The 12,265-nt window shown below is 29.7% G+C and overlaps 1 long non-coding RNA gene across 2 annotated transcripts; it reads left to right on the plus strand.

The window, feature by feature from the left end:
* The first annotated feature begins 5,203 nt into the window (after positions 1-5,203).
* LOC136084542 (uncharacterized) lies at positions 5,204-9,497 on the plus strand. Of its 2 annotated transcripts, XR_010640621.1 has the most exons (3): positions 5,204-5,338; positions 5,945-6,109; positions 9,336-9,497. It is a non-coding gene; the product is annotated as an uncharacterized LOC136084542 (long non-coding RNA). The 2 variants fall into 2 exon arrangements; XR_010640620.1 differs by lacking the exon at positions 5,204-5,338 and having other exon boundaries at positions 5,375-6,109.
* The last annotated feature ends 2,768 nt before the right edge of the window (positions 9,498-12,265 follow it).

Below are 12,265 nucleotides of genomic sequence, written 5' to 3' on the forward strand. Positions count from 1 at the left end.
TCAGCTGTAAAGATTCGAGTTTTTTCTTGACGTCAACTATATTTAAACCTCCCTGGTCTATCGGAAGTTTTGATGTTTGCTTAGGGGTTTTTACGGTGCTGTTATTCCATAGAAAACTTTCTATTTTACGTTCAATTATTTCGATTTTTTTGTCAGAAGGAATGGGTATTGTGAAGGCTAAATGCCATAAGCTGCTTAAAAGGGTTTGATTTATTATGACAGCTTTACCTTTTATGGATAACTTGAAACGCTTCCAGCTATCAATTGTTTTGCTAATGATGTTAATACTCTCATCCCATTGACGGTTTATGTAGTTACTTGTGTTTGAGAAGGTTATACCTAGACTCTGGAGAGTGTTGCTGTGCCAGGAAAAATTGAGGAAGTTTTCTTTTTTCCGCGATCTGTTCATTCCGAGACAAAGGCCTTGGCATTTGGTAGTATTTAGTTTTGCTCCTGTGGCTAGTTTGTATACATTTCGGGCGTTGTCTAGAGCTTTTATAGAGTTGTCTGAAGAGAGGTAAAAGTTTGTGTCGTCGGCGTATTGTTGGAGCTTTGTCTATTTGTTGTTTAGAGTTATTCCCTTTATTTCAGTATTTTTACGGATGTATCCTGCAACAACCTCAGCTTGCAGAGCGTAGAGTGTCCTTAAAAGAGGACATCCTTGTCGTACTCCCCCTGTGTATGTCTATTTTTTCTGATAGGAAACCGTTTATCTTTAGATGTGAACTTATGTCATAGTACAGTGTTTTGATTTGGTTTATAAATTGCACGCTAAAACCAAAATTAAATAGGCAGTCATACAAGAAATTTCTGTCGACGCGATCGAAAGCTTTTATTTGATCGATGGATACGATGAAAGCATCTAAATTGTTTTTGTTGGCGGTGTAAATATCGTCTTTAGTTTATGCAAGGTCTTCAAAACTATTTTGAGATTAGGTTTTTAAATAATACGTAGCATCACGTGCTAATATGTTACAGTAAAAATCATATATATAAGGAATTAGATTGCTTGTGGGTTAGTTTTTTTTTAATAAACTTGTTTTATTACAATGGTCTGCACAAATGTATTCAGGGCATTTACAATATTGTTAATTCAACAAATTTGTTAAATACTGTAATTCATTTATGAGTTATGATATTCAACGATGCATTTGTCAAGACATAAGTAACTAAAGAAAGTTTTAGAAAAATATTTTTTTGTTAAAAATTCAAATCGCAAAGATATTGCAACTTTGCGATTTGAATTTTTAGTTAATTAATTGTTAATAGTTAATTGCAACTTCGCGAATCGAAACGTTGTTTTTGTGACAAATTTGTTATAAAAAAAAAATTAGAACTAATTTTTTGTATATTGTTAAAAGTTTAAAACAATACCAGTATGGTTTTTTTTAACTTATAAATATTAATTAAAAAAAAAAACCATGACACTTATAATTATAACAGTGCACTTTTAATAAGTGTAAATTAAGACGCAACATAACGTCAAAAAAATCTATAGGTATTTTAAATTTGTCTCACATTTAGATTATATAAAGTTACATCAGGTTTTATTTGATCAAAAGCTTTTAAATTTATAAGTTTAGAAAATAATCTTTGTTAAATAAAACCCACAAGTAATCCAATCCAATTATTATATATATTCTTATTTTTTTATTTAATAAAGATGATAAATAATTTCTGTTACTTATAAAATAACTAAATCAGATTGCTAGTGGGTTTGATTTAAAAGGAAACTATTTTTCAGTTTTATAAACGGTGTGAATCGTTAATAAATTCGAAGAGGCCATGTTAAAACATTTTTAATACTCAAGTTTTTTTGCAACTTTTTTGATTAAAACTTAGATTTTAATGCGGTAGAAAAGTATTATATTGAGGTACATGAAACAATACACAGTTGATGTATGAACACTCCATTGCGCCTGTACCTTATATTTATATCTGTAAATGGTGTAAATACAATGGGGGGCGGGGGGGGGGGTCAGGGGTCAATTATAAAAGAAAGAAGACACTAAACTAAAAAAAAGGTAGGTACGTTAAAAACGTAGGTTCTTTTATTGAGGTGGAGGGTACTAAAAAAAGCGTTTATCAAAATTATAAAAGAGGACACTTAACTAAAAAAAAGGTAGGTACGTTAAAAGCGTAGATTCTTTTATTGAGGTAAAGGGTACTAAAAAGGGGGAGGGGAAGAAGGATTGAAATAAAAGCGTACGTACTTAATGAACGACTCCTAATTAGAAATACATTTATACATATACAATTAGCAATGATAGTTAAAATTATGCTTGAATTTTTCGGCTTTTAAATTAGACATTAGGGGTGTTCAAAAAATTTCTTATTATAAAACGAAAATACACAAGAAAACCAATATGGAACAAAAATGAAAAAAATACGATTACAAAAAAAAAATCTAAAAATATTGACATTTACCTTGTGCTCAAGCAGAAAAAACCCCGGAAAATGCGCTAAATTGTTTCCAAATTACTTGGCTTTGAGCGCAAGGTAAATCTTAATATTTTCTGAAAACAAAATTTCTTATGTGATAAAGACTCAAAATATTGAGATTTACCTTGCGCTCAAAGTCAAATAATTTGGAGACAATTTGGGGCATTTTTCAAGGTGTTTCGCCGCTAAAATAATTTATTTTGTCAAAAAAAGTTATACTGTTGTGCTAATGTGATTTCAATAATTATATAATTGGATAAATGTTTTTTTTTTTTAATCAATTCTGTTCCTTTAAAGATGTAGATTTTATTTTTATATTTTAAAGATTCTCTGCAGCTAAGATCGCAAAAACGCATTAACGTCCATAAGGTGGCAGAAGCGCTCGGGGATCAATTAAAACGAATGCCAACGCATGCAAAACGCGCAGTAATCAAGGCAGAAGGCAGACTAATTGGCATGCCTAGTCGGCACCAAAGAAGGCTAGTATTGCACCTGAATCTATTGGTAATGATAATTCTGACAGTAACGCCTTTGATGATATTTGCAACGATGATATTTCGTTTACCAAAGACAGTAATTAGAGGCAAAATGTACACAGATTATATTATTACTATGTTAATTATTTTTTTTGTTATAATAAACTTCTGAATTAAATGCTTTTTTCTGATCGTCATCAATAAATTTTATATGAAATTTGAAATATATATGAGGAGGAGGGAGGAGGGTAATCAGGTGCGATCGATCCCCCTTTATTTGCAAATTCTCTTTATTTCAAACAACTTTTAAATGTAAAATAAGGTAAAATTTATATTTACTATTATATTCCGCCTTTTTTCTAAAAATTTTCACGTTACGGGTCCGTATATATATATATATATATATATATATATATATATATATATATATATATATATATATATATATATATATATATATATATATATATATATATATATATATATATATATATATATATATATATATATATATATATATATATATATATATATATATGTATATATATACACAACACATAAACGACTTATTATGAATGTTAATTACAATATTGCAAATCTAATTACGTTATAACTTTTAATATAAATAAAACGTTTTTAAATTTTTTTTATTTAATCAGCGTAACACTTTTGTTTTTACTACCCCACAAGCAAAAACGTGTATATAATGTCAATTTTGACAATATTTATTAGCGATTTTGAGGATTAAATTACAATTGGGTAAGGATTTTGTTATTATCGAATATTACGAGCTTTTATTTTGTACTTATTATTGTCGTTAGTTTTTAAGTGAGATACAATGTGTTATTGGTATTAGTCTACTCCTTGCTCTCTGGACAATGGTACATTCTTATTAGTCTATATTACGTAGGCTATAAGAGTAACTTGTAGCTATAATGTAGGCCAATAATTAGATTTTATTCGCACACAAGATGACAATTAAACATCGCTCATTTGAAAGTCGCCGCAGGTGATCATGATCACGTCTTATTAGGTCAAAATGTTACGTATTAATACGCTATACGTTACATCTCGGATTCGCAAAAATTATATTTTTGCACGTATCGTTACGTTACAATGTTACGTATCATTACGTAAAATCTTACGTCTCGGTTACGTAAAAATTACGGACATTTTGCGCGTATTGTTACGTTACAATTTTACGTATCGTTACGTAAAATCTTTCGTCTCGGTTACGTAAAAATAACGGACATTTTGCACGTAACGTTACCAATCTCGTTTACGTTACAATACGTAATGTAACCTGAAAATGTTATAGGGGTTAGTTTTTATTCACGTAAAGCTGATCAATTACTGAGTAAAAGCATGCTTTTACTCAGTAATTGATCAGCTTTACGTGAATAAAAACTAAGCAGTTATAATTAAATTTTTATTCACGTTAAGTTAAGTAATTTACATCAGTAATTGTTCAGCTTTACGTAAATAAAAAGTTAATCAAAATTGCTTAAGTTTTTGTTTACGTAAAGCTGACCAATTACTGAGTAAAATCAATTGCTCATTTTTATTCACCTAGCTTTTAGTTCACAGCAATAAACTTTGTTTTGCGTAAAGATCTCAATTTTAACGAAATAGATTGCGAGTCGTTATGCATTGAAATAAATAATAACGCAACCCAAAGTATTATTATCAATTCTATTTATAGAAAACCAGCTGGTAATTTAAAATTATTTCAAACCCATTTAAAAATTTTTTTAAGGAAAACTAACATTTCAAAGAAACACGCGTATTTAACTGGTGATTATAATTTCAACTTGTTAAATCATGCTTCAAATGTTCAACGTTTTTTATATTCAGCACGATGTAATTCCCACAATAAATAAATCAATGAGAACTAAGACCTCGTTGACGTTATTTGATAACATATTCACTTCATAATTGCTTCTTAAAATCGGGAATAATTAAAACCGACATAACTGATCATTACCCATATTCTTAATTACAGATAAAATAACCCTTAACCGTTCTGTCTCTAAGTCAACAATCTTAATACGACAAATCAATAAAAACTCTATATTATACTTTTGAAATCTTTTATCTAAAAACAAAGCTTGGAATCTTATATTACAATTAGGGTACGCCGGTATACTAACTTTACGGTAAACTTTACCGTATATTTGGTATACTGAATGTTAGTATGGTTAGCGTTCCATTAGATGACTCAAAATGCGAAATGCGAAAAGCAAAAAAACACAGACCTAAAAAATTTTTGTATGCTAATACGCATGCGTTTAAAATGGAAACTTCATATTGAACTACCGCGCCATGTTTTTTTAATTTTAAAATTAGTTTTGCTGACATTTTAACAGTTCAACATAGTTCGTTTTTTACAAGTTTTTGAATTATTCTTCAAATCAAAATGAGTAAAGACAGTTCTTTTCGAAATTTCGAAGATTTATTTAGATCTCTTTATTTTAATTTTAAATCAAGAAAATTTGGTCATAATTTTCTAAATTTTATTCTAAATTTTAGTCTAAATTTTCTAAATTTCAGATGTGGATATATATATCCATATGTACTAGTACTGGTACATATGTACCAGTACTGTTACATATATCCACATCTAAATTTTATTGATTTAAGAATAAAATAAAGAGATGTTTGTTTATAACTATATAATTTAGATGTTTTTTTATAACCTTAAAATTTAAATGTGGATATATATCCACATCTAAATTTTATCTGCAGTCTATTCAAATATAATGACCACATAGATTTACTTAATAAGACATACTCATAAATAATCACATAGATTGCAGTCTGCTCATGTGAACATATGCTATATGTGATCATTAACATTATCATTGAACATTATATGTGATCACATTTAAATTATATTATAATGGTTTTTATAAGGAACAGCATTGCTTTAATCGTTTCTCAGTGATGGAATATGAAAAGAAAATAATGAAAGATTATTTTATGTTTTATGCAATTAAGTAACTGTTGCTTTGTCTATTTCTAAATAGATGCACACCCAAACACTGCTGCAGTTTCAAACCAGGTTTCAAATTTAGGTATTAGGCACATTATCTACATATACAGATGCAGAAAAAATTAAAGAACATGAAATTTTGAACTCAGTGCATTATTGTAGCTTAGAAGAAAAAAAGTTATGGAAAAAAACACTGAAGGTTTGAATTGCTTTTAAAGTTTCATTTATTACTGAAGTTACTTTTTTTATTTAATTATAAGATAAATAATTGTTTATAATCATCAAACAATAACTTTTATTTAAACAGTTAGCATATTGCCTTACTAGTTAAAAAGTAATGTCATGTATATGTTAATAGTAGAGCTAAATAGAGCAAGTTTTCAGTTGCACTGATTTATACTAAAAATTAAAGCATACACAATTATGGTTGCAGTTTTTTATTTCAATTTGGATTATTTTAATGAATTAAATCAAAAGGTATATTTTAAGAATAAAAATTATCTCTAATCAGGAATACCCTTCATTGAATACTTATCCAGTATTTTTGAATGTCAGCAAGAAATAGTAACAGGTATATTGTCCGGACCACATGCTGTAGAAGTGTCTAAGCAGGAAATCACTTTAGATACATAAGCTGAAGTGATAAGAATGTAATGCAATGGATCAACTTGTTTGTCGGCTGGTAGTACGTGACTAGTCAAATCAAAAGACAAGATTGATGAAAAGTTCTTAGCAAACAATTCAGTTTTGTCTTTAGGCAATGTAACAAAATCTGAACCATGCAAGAGAAGTGGAATAACAGATTTGCCCTTATTGTTGACTCGTGATTCTACTAATCACATTCTACCTGATATAACTAATACCTGATATAGCTCTAATACCCTGCATTAGATAGATGTGGAGAGGCTATGGCCATCGCTCTTGATATTTCTAAAGCCTTTGATAAAGTTTGGCATTCTGGTCTTCTACATAAGCTTTTGTCTTACGGTGTATCAGGCAAATAACTCAATACTTTTTAGCTAATCGTTATCGCTATAATCTAGATTTTCCTATATTTATGAATAGTTATGTACTTGATGAGTCATCAACTCTTCGTCTTCTAGGTTTAACTCTTACTTTTGATCTTTCTTGGAAACCATATATCAAATTGATTGCAAAATTAGCATCTGCTAAGGTTGCTTCTCTTTATTGTGCTTGCCACTTTCTTACTCCTGATTCTATTCTTTATCTCTATAAATCTCTAATCCGTCCTTGTATGGAATATTGTTGCCATATCTGGGGCGGATCTTCCAACAATGCCCTTTCCCTTTTGGACAAGGTTCAAAAACGCATTGTAAACATAGTTCGACCTGCTCTTGCAGCCAACCTTCAGCCATTGTCACATCGTCGTGATGTTGCTTTTCTTACTCTCTTCTACAAATACTAAAATGGGCGCTGCTCTAAAGAGCTAGCGTCTCTTGTGCCATCTACTAAAATTTATTCTTGTGTTACTCGTCATTCAATTAAGTCTCATCCTTTCACTGTGGCTGCTCCTAAGTGCTAATAAAATTCTTATTCATCTAGTTTTTTTCTTCGAGTATCAATTCTTTGGAATTCAATCCCTTCCTCGTGTTTTTCTGATTCATATAATTTGTAGATTTTCAAATCGTTATCTTGCTATTCATCTTTTTCCTTCCAGTAACTTCCAACTTTAATAGTTGCTTGCAGCCTTGTTGGAAGTAAATATGTTTTTAAACAAAAACCGCCTCCGTTTGCATGGTTCAGACTTTGTGACCTCATCTAAAACAAAGCTGAATTGTTTGTTAAGAGTTTTTTAACAATCTCATCTCTTGATTCCACTAATCACATTCTTCCTGATATAGCCGAAGGGCAGTTTGCTCCATTGCAATCACCCCAGTTTCTGTATCTAAAGTGATTTCCTGCTTAGACTCTTCTACAGCTTGTGGTATGGACAACATACCTATTTTAGTCTTGCAGAAGTGTTCTCCGGAGCTATCGCCTATACTTTCAAAACTATTCAACAAATGCTTATCAGAATCTTGTTTTCCTGCCTGGTGTGAAGCATCGTTTGTTGTACCTATTTTCGAAAATTCTGGAGAGCGATATGATTTGTCTAACTACCATCCCATTAGTCTTCTTACTATCAAAAGCTAGGTTTTTAAGTCTTTAATTAACAAACACTTTATCTCTCAAATTGAATCTAATAACTTTCTGATATGAATTTTATCTTCTCGTTCTACTGCTGATTTGTTAACAGTAATAACCAATAGGTTTTATCGTGCATTAAATGATGTAGGAAGGTTAGGGCTATCACTCTCAACATTTCTAAAGCCTGTGATAAGGTTTTGCATGCTGGTCTTTTCCATAAGCTCTTGTTTGACCGTATATCAGGTAATGGTTTAAGATTATTGAATCTTTACTTACCAATCATAGTATCAAAGTTGTCCTCGACGGACAGCACTCTTCTTTATTTCCTGTAACTTCATGGTTTCCTCAAGGTTCTATCCTTTTGGCCCTATACTTTTTCTAATTTACATTATTGATCTCCCTGAACTTCTCACATCTAATCTGGCATTGTTTGCTGATGCTACTACCATTTGTTTATATCTTGAAGCCAACACTCTCTGATTGCTTAGAGGGGGAATTTGACCTTCACTCAGCGGCTGGTATTATTTAACTCAGATAAAGTTCAATATTTTTCAGCTAATTGTTATTGCACTAATCTAGATCTTTCTATATTTATGAACAGTAATGCAATTGATGAGTCATCTACCCTTAGTTTTCTAGGATTAACTCTTACTTATGATCTTTCTTGGAAACCATATATAAAATCCATTGGAAAATTAGCATAAAAACGTGTTAACACGTTGACTAAGTGTTAACACGTTGGACAACGTGTTAACATTTTGACACGTAGATTTTTTCTGAAGTTGAGCTTTTGTAGCTTTAAATTAAGTCAGAGAAAACAGGTGGAGAATCAGTGTAATCTACCTTAAAATATTGGCAGACATGAGTATACCTGGATTAAGCCTGGCATATTTTTAAAGTGCTTAAAATTTGATGAAGTAAATGACAGGGGTTATGTTTTTCCGGATATTACCGGAATTCCGGATTATTTTCTCAACTTTTACTTTTTCCGGGTATCCAAAAAGTTTTACTTACAAGTTTAAGTATATATTTGTGTATTTTTAAGTATATATTTGTGTAATTTATTAGATTTTTAAGATTTTGTAGTCATCGCTCATACAAAATTCAGAAAAGTTTCATATAAATTGAGAAACAAATCATCTGAAAGCAAAATTATTAGGAAAATAAGGGGGAAAATATTCCGGATATTTAACGAAAAGAATTTTCCGGATTTTTTAAATATGAAATTAAATCAATTTAATATTAGATAAAATAACGAAATACTTTCTTTATTTTAGAATCGTCAGGGTTAGCATGGCGCCGTATTCACCCGGTCCCAAAACCTAAACCTGGCGTATCACTTTTGGGTATCGAATGGTTTTAAAGATCTCCGCGGTTTTGCTTGGGTATGAAGAAAGTCTTTAAAAAAATTATTAATTATAATATAAATTCTCAATAAATTAGTTTTGTGTTTGTTTTGGGCTTGTTGGAAACAAGGGCTGTTTACGTTTGAAACAAAAACAAACCTTGATGAAAAATTAATCTTGAAAAAAATATGTAAAAATTAATTTAACAGATTTTTTTATGACCTATCGATACTTTGAGTAGGTTGTATTTATATATTTGAATTGAAAGCATTTTTCTAAAAGGAATAAATGGATTTTATCTGTTTTCGTATGTTTACCATATTTAGTCGGATATAGTATTAGGGGAAATCCATCTTAAATATTAGCAGAAACCCTGTTATAAGTAGTTAGATTGTTTAAGACAGCCGTGGCTCACTAGTTAGAACATTGAACTCGTAACCCAAGTGTTGCGGGTTAGATCCCCGCTCTAAGTAAATAACCGTTATCGGTGAAGTTGGAAACGGAGAGCCAACTTGATAAATGCTATTCTTCTTGTAACGGTACACTGTGTTATGAGACCATTACGACTTCTCTGAGCACCTAAATAACTAAAAAAAACACAGTGCATCGGCTAACGCCCGATGCATTGTGGTAGTAATATTTATTTAAATCTAGAACACATAGTTGGTTCAGCGCATATTCAAAAAAGCTAAAATCTTATATGAACAATAAGCCAGAAATTATTACTCAATTTTAAAACATAGCTACCCGTTTAACAAGGCAAACACCAAAGTAGCCTTGCTTTAATACCTAAAACCATATTAGAAAGAAATGATAACTCATGTTTGAGCTATGAGGAGAAGTTAAAACAAAACTATTTAAATTCTTAGACCTCAAGTTAAGTACAAGTCTCAAAGAAGCTTTATAATAGCTCATAGAGAAAATAGTTAATGTCACATTATACATAGTAATAAAGACTAAAGTAATATTCGTTATTTTCTAGTCAATTTACCATAACTTTGAGCAATAATATTTCCTAGGGCCATAACTTCCACACGATATGATGTTATCAAAATAAATCATATGCATGCAAGGTTCTAGGAAGGATTAGACTGCCCAAAATCAACTTCTGATGTCAACAAGCTTTCACAAATTACCCATTACTACTGGTTTTTTGGTCTCCCATGAAAAATAAATGTATTTTGGTTTCCTTAAACATGCATCTTCCAATACCTGAAATAAATTCCATGTGCTCAGGTAACAAAAAGCCTACAAAAGTACTAAAAGGTGCTTTATTTTGCGAAAATTTTAATGAAAAAATACCCTAACAACGGTATAGGTATGCTTAGCAACCACTAATTCACAGTCTTAATAACTATCTATGTAATTAAAATTTTTGTATTTAAGACATTTTTTGATCGCAACAGCACCAACGTACTTGACAATAACTACACTGTTAGCTTTTTTAACGTAACATAGTATTTAACAAAAGGTCTAAATTTACTATGAGGGTTAGAGTTAGGGTTCAAGCGCGATATTTTTGTTAATAACTACTTGCTACAAACCATGTTTTACTTGAATTGATAAATTTAATTCATTGAAATTTTTTTCATTGCATTTGCTGTGGTGAAAATATTTTCATTAGATGAAGTAAAATTTAATATTAAAAACTGTTTAATTTTAATAAATAATCATGAAAGTTCAAAAGATAAGCGAAAAATAAACCTTTTAAACGTCGAAACTACTAATGCAATATTTTTATAACTAATATCCAATCTTTGACGCAAATAATCATTTACAAGCTTTAAATGTATACATAACATAACTCTTATTATTGCTTCTTGTAAAAAATTATATTAGGTCTAAAAAATTATATATTAAGTGTAAAAACTTATAGTCGTATTATAATAATACGACTTTTAAAAACAATATATGTAGAATTACATATATGACTACAATATATGTAGAATTACATATATTACATAGATATATTAGTTACTATATCTGTCATAGATATATTAGCTAATATATCTATGCAAAGGAGATATGTAATGGAGCTATGTAATGGAGTATGTAATGTACATAAACAAGTCAGTGGTTAAATATGATATTTTATTTTTTTTAGTTCTGTTTATTATGTCATTTGTCACATTTTGTTTATCAAATAAGAGATACTTATCAAGCTTGGACATTCTTTTAAAATTCCTTTTTTCAAACTAAAACGAATATTCTTGAGAAACATATTTTGAAATTAAATTAAAGTAAAAAAATTATTTTGCACATTTTATACAAAATATCAACAAAGTCATTGTCGCTTTTCTTTCTCGCGAAAATATATTTTTTAAAGACATCTCAGCCCACATTCAAAATAAAGCTTAAGTCGCTGATCTTTTTTTTCGATTTAGTAAAATAATAGTATATTTTTATTTAAAAAATAAATTATCTTCTTGAATAAACATCAAATATAATTTTATTGGTACTGGTTCAATAATATTGCTTTATAAATCTTAGTTTTGCTTTTTAAATCTCAAAGAAATCGCTGTTAAAATAGTGTCTGTTTACGTTTTTACTTCCATTTCACAGTTCCAAATTTTATATCGGAACGGTGAAAAGGTCTATTAAGTGTTTTCTAGATTCTACTGAAATTAACTCTACCGATATTTCCATGCAGGCAGGAGTACAAGTTTTTTTTTTGATTCTTTTATCTCAGATTATTTGATTTTTTTAGTAATGCTAATCTGATCACCTCGAGATATTCGATTATGGACACACCCGATCTTTAATTTTTACAGTTTTCGTAGTTTTATTTTTCCAACTTTTCTTGATTAAAAATACTCTTTTTTCACTGAGTATTTCTCTTGAGCATTTGAAAATACCTAGAA

Source organism: Hydra vulgaris, chromosome 09, assembly GCF_038396675.1.
Source record: "Hydra vulgaris chromosome 09, alternate assembly HydraT2T_AEP".
Lineage (NCBI taxonomy): Eukaryota > Metazoa > Cnidaria > Hydrozoa > Anthoathecata > Hydridae > Hydra > Hydra vulgaris.